The sequence below is a fragment of the Nomascus leucogenys genome, chromosome 5 (genome assembly GCF_006542625.1).
Source record: "Nomascus leucogenys isolate Asia chromosome 5, Asia_NLE_v1, whole genome shotgun sequence".
Classification (NCBI taxonomy): Eukaryota; Metazoa; Chordata; class Mammalia; order Primates; family Hylobatidae; genus Nomascus; species Nomascus leucogenys.
The window spans coordinates 84,508,481-84,518,062 of NC_044385.1; the positions used below are offsets into that span (position 1 = coordinate 84,508,481).

Sequence of the window (9,582 nt, forward strand, 5' to 3'; positions counted from 1 at the left end):
CACAATTGCCACAGTTAAAATTCTAGGTTCAAGTACCAATACCTTGACATTTGGCTGAGTATGGCAACTACAGAGAGAAAATATTTATGTGACATGATGAATGTGTTTTTACTTGGAACATTTTTTCCACCAGCAATGACATATAAATATACTTTGTCACTTCCAAGTATAGATGCTTAGTAAATAGTTTCATATCACAGTGACCCCATCCCTTTACCCCACAACATTTAGAATGTCAATGAGTAACTTAGAATTAAAACCTGTAGCTGCTCAAGACAGATGAATAAAAAAAAGACACATTTATGCCTCTGAGTGCACCAGAAGGTGCAAAGTTTATTGTTCTACCACATGCTGCAGACTTTATTATTTCTACAGTGAAATCTACAAACATAATGAAATTGAATTGAATATCTAAAGGTGGATATGTACCTTGAGGGCACTTCACAAATTCTCACACTGAGAGAAGAAAGAGCAAGCACATAAAGAAAAGACAGAAAAAATATATATAACCTAAATTGGAAACTACTGAGAAGAATAAGAAATAATAAGATTGGAGAATTGATAGAATAATGAACTGGAAATTCCTTTTTTAATCCAGACTCTGAGAAAAGGATTTGATATGCATATTTCATTGTTGAACCAAGTAACTGGAGTTTTATTATAACATTATAAGTATTATACAGTTACCAATTTTATAACTAATGTATATATAGAAATATATCTTGATCAGTGTTGAATTAATTAGTATTAATCTTAAAAATACAATTGAATATCGAGCTTTATTTTCTTAACTATATTTTTGCCTGAATTATGTAGATAGCTTTTGAATCCTCTATTCTATTTAAATACAAGTGAAACTTTTGATGGAGCAGAAAATAATATGAAATTTATGTTCAGGAAATGTGAGCACCATGCTTTCAGGTGAGTATATAGGTGAGCAGGAACTAATGTTTGGCTGGTTATTAACAAAAGGTCATTTAGCTCAGTTTTTGATATAAACTGGTCATTACTTGAGGAAGGATTTATCTATCAGGTCTGCTTATAAATAATTTTCAATCTAGATGTTTTCTAGAAATTCCTTTATTACTTTTAATCCCGATAACCATTTATCACCTAATGTGTTCCTATAAAAATTTTGAATGTCCTATGGTTCCCATTGACTTTATATTAACATCCAACAGAAGGAAGCACAGCAGAGATGTGTATAATGAGACAGTAGGACAACGTCATGATGGAGTTCTTTATTCCACAGTAAAAAAACACACACACACACACACACACAAAAACTATTCATATGATAGTCTTAAAAACCTGAAAAACATGCATGACGATTTTTCTACTGACATTGGAAACGTTGGTTTTTATTAAGTGTGATAAAGTTTCTAACAATGACCATCATTTTACCTGTTATTATTCATATAATATATAAAACAACATTCTCACATTTTCAATGAGTGGTTCACTACATGACATTTTCTATGCATAGGAGAGTGGCTAGAAAACAAATTAAGAAAGGGAGAGTTGATAAATAATCAATGCTAAGTATGTGTTAACTTGGTGTGAGAATTATCCATGAAGGTGTGTTATGTGTCAAAATGTAAGAAATCAGTAATTAAATATATAAACAGGATAAAGGATGATATAAACTTCCTTTGATGGAAAAGTAAACAATAGTAGCACACTAGAATTTTGGTTTCAAATAATTCCATTTTCTTTCCAGCAAAGTTAAAACATCAAGTGACGGATTTAACTAAACAGCATCAAAACAGTAGTCAGATTATAAAAAGTATCTTCTTATTTACACCCAAGTGCATAACATTGACTCCATGTACATTTGTACATTAGAATCTTTTCCTCAACTTTCTATAATTTTGCAGTAATTCAAATACTTTTATACTTTCATGGTACCTATTGTCAATACTAAAATGTCTGATAAAAACAAATCTCATTAGGTAGACATATAATGGATTACCTCATTATTTAGATTATATGTTATCTAAAGAATCTACCTGAAGAGGGCAATACTAAACCCAAAGTAATGAATCTCTAATGATAGACTGGCAGGTATTATGAAAACTGAGTAAAAAGACTATTTTACACCAAAAGCAATGGCAACAAAAGCCAAAATTGACAAATGGGATCTAATTAAAGTAAAGAGCTGCTGCACAGCAAAAGAAACTACCATCAGAGTGAACAGGCAACCTACAGAATGGGAGAAAATTTTTGCAACCTACTCATCTGACAAAGGGCTAATATCCAGAATCTACAATGAACTCAAACAAACTTACAAGAAAAAAACAAACAACCCCATCAAAAAGTGGGCGAAGGATATGAACAGACACTTCTCAAAAGAAGACATTTATGCAGCCAAAAGACACATGAAAAAACGCTCATCATCACTGGCCATCAGAGAAATGCAAATCAAAACCACAATGAGATACCATCTCACACCAGTTAGAATGGCAATCATTAAAAAGTCAGGAAACAACAGGTGCTGGAGAGGATGTGGAGAAATAGGAACACTTCTACTCTGTTGGTGGGACTGTAAACTAGTTCAACCATTGTGGAAGTCAGTGTGGCGATTCCTCAGGGATCTCGAACTAGAAATACCATTTGACCCAGCCATCCCATTACTGGTATATAACCAAAGGATTATAAAACATGCTGCTATAAAGACACATGCACATGTATGTTTATTGTGGCACTATTCACAATAGCAAAGACTTGGAACCAACCCAAATGTCCAACAATGATAGACTGGATTAAGAAGATGTGGCACATATACACCATGGAATACTATGCAGCCATAAAAAGATGATGAGTTCATGTCCTTTGTAGGGACATGGATGAAGCTGGAAACCATCATTCTCAGCAAACTATCGCAAGGACAAAAAACCAAATGCCGCATGTTCTCACTCATAGGTGGGAATTGAACAATGAGAACACATGGACACAGGAAGGGGAACGTCACACACTGAGGCCTGTTGTGGGGTGGTGGGAGGGGGGAGGGATAGCATTAGGAGATCTACCTAATGTTAAATGACGAGTTAATGGGTGCAGCACACCAACAGGGCACATGTGGCACATGTATACATATGTAACTAACCTGCACATGGTGCACATGTACCCTAAAACTTAAAGTATAATTAAAACAAAAAAAAAAGTGATAAGAGATTTTTGAGTAAAACTACAGAAAAAGAGAGGGTTCTCTCCCTCCTAGTTGGCCTCCTGTTGTCTTTATTAGTGCTTATTGTTTGGGAAGCTGAGTCTCCTCACTATCAAAGGGTAAGCTGTTTTGTATTATCATTTTTGCTAAATAAACGGCTATTTTATAGTGACCTGTAATCCTGTTTTGTGATGTCAAGTGTCTTAAAACTTTGATCTCTAACAAACTTTCCAGTGGCAAAATTTCAAGTTCTAAATTCAGTGTTTTTGACCTCAAACTAACTTTTTTGGGTATAAGTTTCCCTGAAGTCCAAGAGAGACATATTAGGTTTATTCGGCTTATTTGTTATGTTAGAATTATGCAGGAAGCATTGTCAATCTCAGGTGGTGTTCAGCTTCCTTTGGGTTTTATTTATTTATTTATTTATTTATTTGTTATTTATTTTTTAGGTGGGTCTTGCTCTGTTGCCCAGGCTGGAGTGCAGTGGCACAATCTTAGCTCACTACAGCCTCTGTCTCCCAGGTTGAAGAGATTTTTGTGCCTCAGGCTTCCAAGTAGCTGGGATTATAGGCATGCATCACCATACCCAGCTAATTTTTGTATTTTTAGTGGAGATAAGGTTTTGCCATGTTGGCCAGGCTGGTCTTGAACTCCTGACCTCAGGTGATCCACCCGCCTCAGCCTCCTGAAGTTCCAGGATGATATGAGAGTTCTAAAATGAATACATGTATTAATATATGTTGTCACAGTAATTATTATTATGATGTTAACTTGTATGCCACAGGAATAACAAAATACCCTTCTTAACTGTGCCTTTAACTATGGCTGTCTTAAAACTTTTGTCATCCACAATTGTAGTTTTGCTTTGATCCTTCTCAAAAAGTGACTTATAATCAGCTACAGTCCAGGGCTTTCTTCTTTGGGGAAGTTTATGAAAAATTCAACCTCTGGAATGCAGTTTTCTGATAACTTTGTAGACTGTGCCATTAGATTAGAGAGAAAACTTCCAGGGCACTAATTGAAATGCAAGGCCAATTTAGGAAAGCCTATGTGGACAGTAATTCTTGCTGCACTTTGTGAGATAATCAGGCCACGTTTATGGGACTGTTCCCTTTTTCTTGTGGAGAAGTTTTAGATCGGTTAGGAGTCGGCTTTATGTGGGAAGAGAGAAAAAGCTTGCTGTAGCGCTTTCTGGACTAATTGAAGAAAAATTTACACTACTTGAAAAATTTAGCCTTGTTCAAAAAGAGTATGAAGGCTATGAAGTAGAGTCATCTTTAGACGCTGCCAGCTTTGTGAAGGAGGCAATGGGAGCACAAAGTTTGGAGGCAACCTGTGAAAAGCTGAACAGGTCCAATTCTGAACTGGAGTATGAAATACTCTGTCTAGAAAAGGAGTTAAAAGAAGAGAAATCTAAACATTCTGAACAAGATGAGTTGATGGCGGATATTTCCAAAAGGATACAGTCTCTAGAAGATGAGTCAAAATCCCTTAAATCCCAAGTAGCTGAAGCCAAAATGACCTTCAAGAGATTTCAAATGAATGAAGAACAAATGAAGATACGAATACAGGATGCTTTGAATGAAAATTCTCAACTTCAGGAAAGCCAGAAACAGCTTTTGCAAGAAGCTGAAGTATGGAAAGAACAAGTGAGTGAACTTAATAAACAGAAAATAACATTTGAAGAATCCAAAGTACATGCAGAACAAGTTCTAAATGGTAAAGAAAATCACATCGAGACTCCTTGAATGCTTGCTAAAGATCAAAGATCGGGCTGCTATGCTGGAAGAAGACCTAATGGATGATCGTAACTTGGAATTAGAAGTGAATAGTGAATCAGAAGATGGTGCTTACTTAGATAATCCTCCAAAAGGAGCTTTGAAGAAACTGCTTCATGCTGCTAAGTTAAATGCTTCTTTAACAACCTTAGAAGGAGAAAGAAACCAAATTTATATTCAGTTATCTGAAGTTGATAAAACCAAGGAAGAGCTTAGAGAGCATATTAAAAAATCTTCAGATGGAACAAGCATCTTTGTAGTTGGAAAACACATATTTTGAAAGTGAGAATCAGAAGCTTCAACAGAAACTTAAGGTAATGACAGAATTATATCAAGAAAATGAAATGAAACTCTACAGGAAATTAATAGTAGAGGAAAATAACCATCTAGAGAAAGAGAAACTTTCTAAAGTAGATGAAATGATCAGCCATGCCGCTGAAGAGCTGGAGACCTGCAGAAAGCGAGCCAAAGATCTTGAAGAAGAATTTAAAAGAACTATTCATTTTTATCAAGGGAATATTATATACCATGAGAAAAAAGCACATGATAATCGTTTGGCAGCACGGACTGCTGAAAGAAACCTCAATGATTTAAGGAAAGAAAGTGCTCACAACAGACAAAAATTAGCTGAAACAGAGTTTAAAATTAAGCTTTTAGAAAAAGATCCTTATGCACTTGATGTTCCAAATACAGCATTTGGCAGAGAGCATTCCTCATATGGTCCCTCACCATTGGGTTGGCCTTCATCTGAAATGAGAGCTTTTCTCTATCCTCCAACTTTGTTGGAGGGTCCACTCAGACTCTCACCTCTGCTTCCAGGGGGAGGAGGAAGAGGCCCAAGAGGCCCAGGGAATCCTCTGGACCATCAGATACCAAGGAAAGAGGAGAATCAAGCTGTGATAGGTTAACCGATCCTCACAGGGCTCCTTGTGACTTCCTGCCACCCCCGTGGGAACAGGACCTTAGGATGATGTCTCCTCCACCAGGACAATCATATCCTGATTCAGCTCTTCCTCCACAAAGGCAAGACAGATTTTATTCTAATTGTGCTAGACGCTCTGGACCAGCAGAACTCAGAAGTTTTAATATGCCTTCTTTGGATAAAATGGATGGGTCAATGCCTTCAGAAATGGAATCCAGTAGAAATGATACCAAAGATAATCTTGGTAATTTATATGTGCCTGATCCATCTCTCCCCGCTGGAAATGAAGCGACTGGCCCTGGCTTTGTTCCTCCACCTCTTGCTCCAATCAGAGGTCCGTTGTTTCCAGTGGATATGAGGGGCCCGTTCATGAGAAGAGGACCTCCTTTCCCTCCACCTCCTCCAGGAACCATGTTTGGAGCTTCTCCAGATTATTTTCCACCAAGGGATGTCCCAGGTCCACCACGTGCTCCATTTGCAATGAGAAATGTCTATCCACCGAGGGGATTTCCTCCTTACCTTCCCCCAAGACCTGGATTTCCCCCACCCCCGACCCCACATTCTGAAGATAGAGTGAGTTCCCTTCATGGTTGAGTCTACCTTCAAATGAGCCTGCTACTGAAGATCCAGAACCACAGCAAGAAACCTGACAATATTTTTGCTCTCTTCAAAAGTCATTTTGACTGTTCTCATTGTCAGTGATTACACTTTTGCTCAAATTGAAACTTAATAGAATTCTAATTCTCAGGGTAATATTTTGTAAATAAGGATGATTTAAATATGAATCTTATGTGTAAATTATTTCCATTTTATTCTAGATAGTATAACTTTTAATTTGGTTAACTAATCCACTATTATATAAACAATAGTGGGAGATTTATATATGTAATCTTGCAGGTGGGGAGGCTTTACATTTTAAAGGCCATGGCATTATGCCAAGAACTGTATTTACTGTGATTGTAGACAAATGTGAATGTAACTTTATGCTTAATTAAATTTTTAGTTGATTTAAAAAAATATATAGGTTGCATTATTCTTCAGGTATGGAAAGACCAACAGAACAAGAGTCGATTGCCACTGCAAAGATAGTTTGTTACTCACAGATCCCAAGAGAAAGGAAAGTACTATGCCATGCAGCACCGAATAGGGAGGCAGTATGGTCAGTGAGAAGGCAGGAGTGATGGAAAAACATGGGCAAGAGCCTTTACGGTGGTTTCCATGGGAAGGAATAAGTGAGGCAAGATGAGCAGGGTTAAGTTTAGCTATTTTAGTTTGAGTAATTTTAGCAGGCTCTGGTTATAGGGGCTGTCCCTAGTTGTCTGGTACCTGGCCCTGGGGTGCTTATGGCAGAGGAATAGTGGCCTAGAGTGTGTGAGTCCTGTGGAAGCCTGATGAAATAGGTAACTGGGGGCATGAGCTCTGGACTGGTTAGTTGTGTGTGAAAAGCACGCTCATGGGCAAGTTGTTTACTGTCTCTAGGAATTGGCCAACCCTGGGAGGGACAGGCCTGCCAAGGTCAGCAAGGCCCTAGATGTCGAAGCATCAGAATACATAAAAACATATGGTTGATATGGTATCAGAGCCTCTGTCTTCATGTGGCCTCTCATGAAGGGCTCCAGAGTGACCTCCCTTAGGGGATGTCAAAGGTCATTCAAGACAGCAGAAGTCACAAGGCGACGTAAAGCCTGAGTAATATCTAAAAGAAGATATTCCTCCTGATATCACGGTGGGTGTACACCCTGTGATATTATTTGTAATATCTAAAAGAAGATATTAGGAGTAATATCTCCCTTAGATATTATAAATCATATTTTCAAAGGATGTACACCCCTGTGATATTGGAGAAATACCTCCCTTAGAAAATACAAATAATATCATCACAGGGTGTACCCCCACTGTGATATTAGGAGTAATGTGTCCGGAAGTGGTGGGTTCTTGGTCTCACTGACTTCAAGAATGAAGCCGTGGACCCTCGCGGTGAATGTTAAAGTTCTTAAAGGCGGCGTGTCTGGAGTTTGTTCCTTCTGATGTTTGGATGTGTTCGGAGTTTCTTCCTTCTGGTGGGTTCATGGGCTCACTGGCTTCAGGAGTGAAGCTGCAGACCTTTGCGGTGAGTGTTACAGCTCATAAAGGCAGTGTGGACCCAAAGAGTGAGCAGCAGCAAGATGTATTGCAAAGAGTGAAAGAACAAAGCTTCTTTGTATACATATGTAACTAACCTGCACGTTGTGCACATGGACCCTAAAACTTAAAGTATATTTAAAAAAAGGCTATTTTAGGGAAATAACTTTTGGATAAATTTCAAGTTCTAAGCTTTTATTTCACTTGAACATCTTTGAATTCTTAGGTACTGTTAGGTAATAAGCATAGAAACATAAATAAAAAAGTGCTCTTTGGATAATGATTTTTTCTGCATATTTGAATTACCAACAGACACATACATGCACAAACACACACACACACACACACACACACACTCTCATGTATACAGCAACAAGTGATCCTCAGTCAAGAGCTGTAGTTTAATCATGAACCACTTTGGGAGATAATTTTAATGCATAACCTTCTAGTAAGATGCAAAAACATTGCCTAAGTATAATACAAGATTTTGATTAGTAGTTTTTTAATGTAATCATTTAATTGTTTTATCTTCTCTGTTACCTTTTGTCATTGCTTGATTAATATGTGTCTTCTAATGCCAAGCTAAGATTCTAGTTTCCAAGATAACTGAATTAGAACCTTAGTTTCTTCAACACTGCTGAAATAGAAGAATTTGGTTGTTCGGTTATATTCAGAGTACAAGGCATAAAACACCAACATTAAAAAAAAAAGGGCCAGGCGCGGTGGCTCAGGCCTCTAATCTCAGCACTTTGGGAGGCGGAGGCAGAGGTGGGTGGATCACGAGGTCAGGAGATCGAGACCATCCTGGCTAACACGGTGAAACCCCGTCTCTACTAAAAATACAAAAAAATTAACTGGGTGTGGTGGCAGGCACCTGTAGTCCCAGCTACTGGGGAGGCTGAGGCAGGAGAATGGCATGAGCCCGGCAGGTGGAGCTTGCAGTGAGCTGAGATCGCGCCACTGCACTCCAGCCTGGGTGACAGAGTGAGACTCTGTCTCAAAAAAAAAAAAAAAAAATTAGTCGGGCGTGGTGGTGGGCACCTGTAGTCCCAGCTATTTGGGAGGCTGAGGCAGGAGAATCCCTTGAACCTGGGAGGCAGAGGTTTCAGTGAGCTGAGATCATGCCATTGCACTCCAGCCTAGGGGACAGAGTGAGAGTCTGTCTCAAAAAAAAAAAAAAAAAATTAAATAAATAAAGGTAAAGCCATAGGGTAGAGATAGGCTTATGCAATTTAATATTAATCTATAAAATCTATTTAAGAAAATAAATATTATTACACACACAGCTTATCCTTTCTTTAAAATTTGTATATATGTATGTGTAGAAGAAAATAGGTATACATTTTAACTCACAGGAGAATTGAAAACAAGTATGCGTGTATATGTAAATACGCATATCTATTTATGCATGATTTATGTAATTATATAGACTTTTCCAAATCAGAGATAACCTTGAATAATCTATTCATAACTGTAAACACATACATACACACATGCACACATTCATTCACCACCACACATTATGGTCTACATAATGACCTCTATATGGTGAGAAAAAGAGATTGAATATGTTATTAAGATAGTTCATGTTTTTC

At 37.7% G+C, this 9,582-nt stretch overlaps 1 pseudogene; it reads left to right on the plus strand.

The window, feature by feature from the left end:
- The first annotated feature begins 4,284 nt into the window (after positions 1-4,284).
- Positions 4,285-6,516, plus strand: LOC100602686 (annotated as a pseudogene).
- Positions 6,517-9,582: the final 3,066 nt, after the last annotated feature.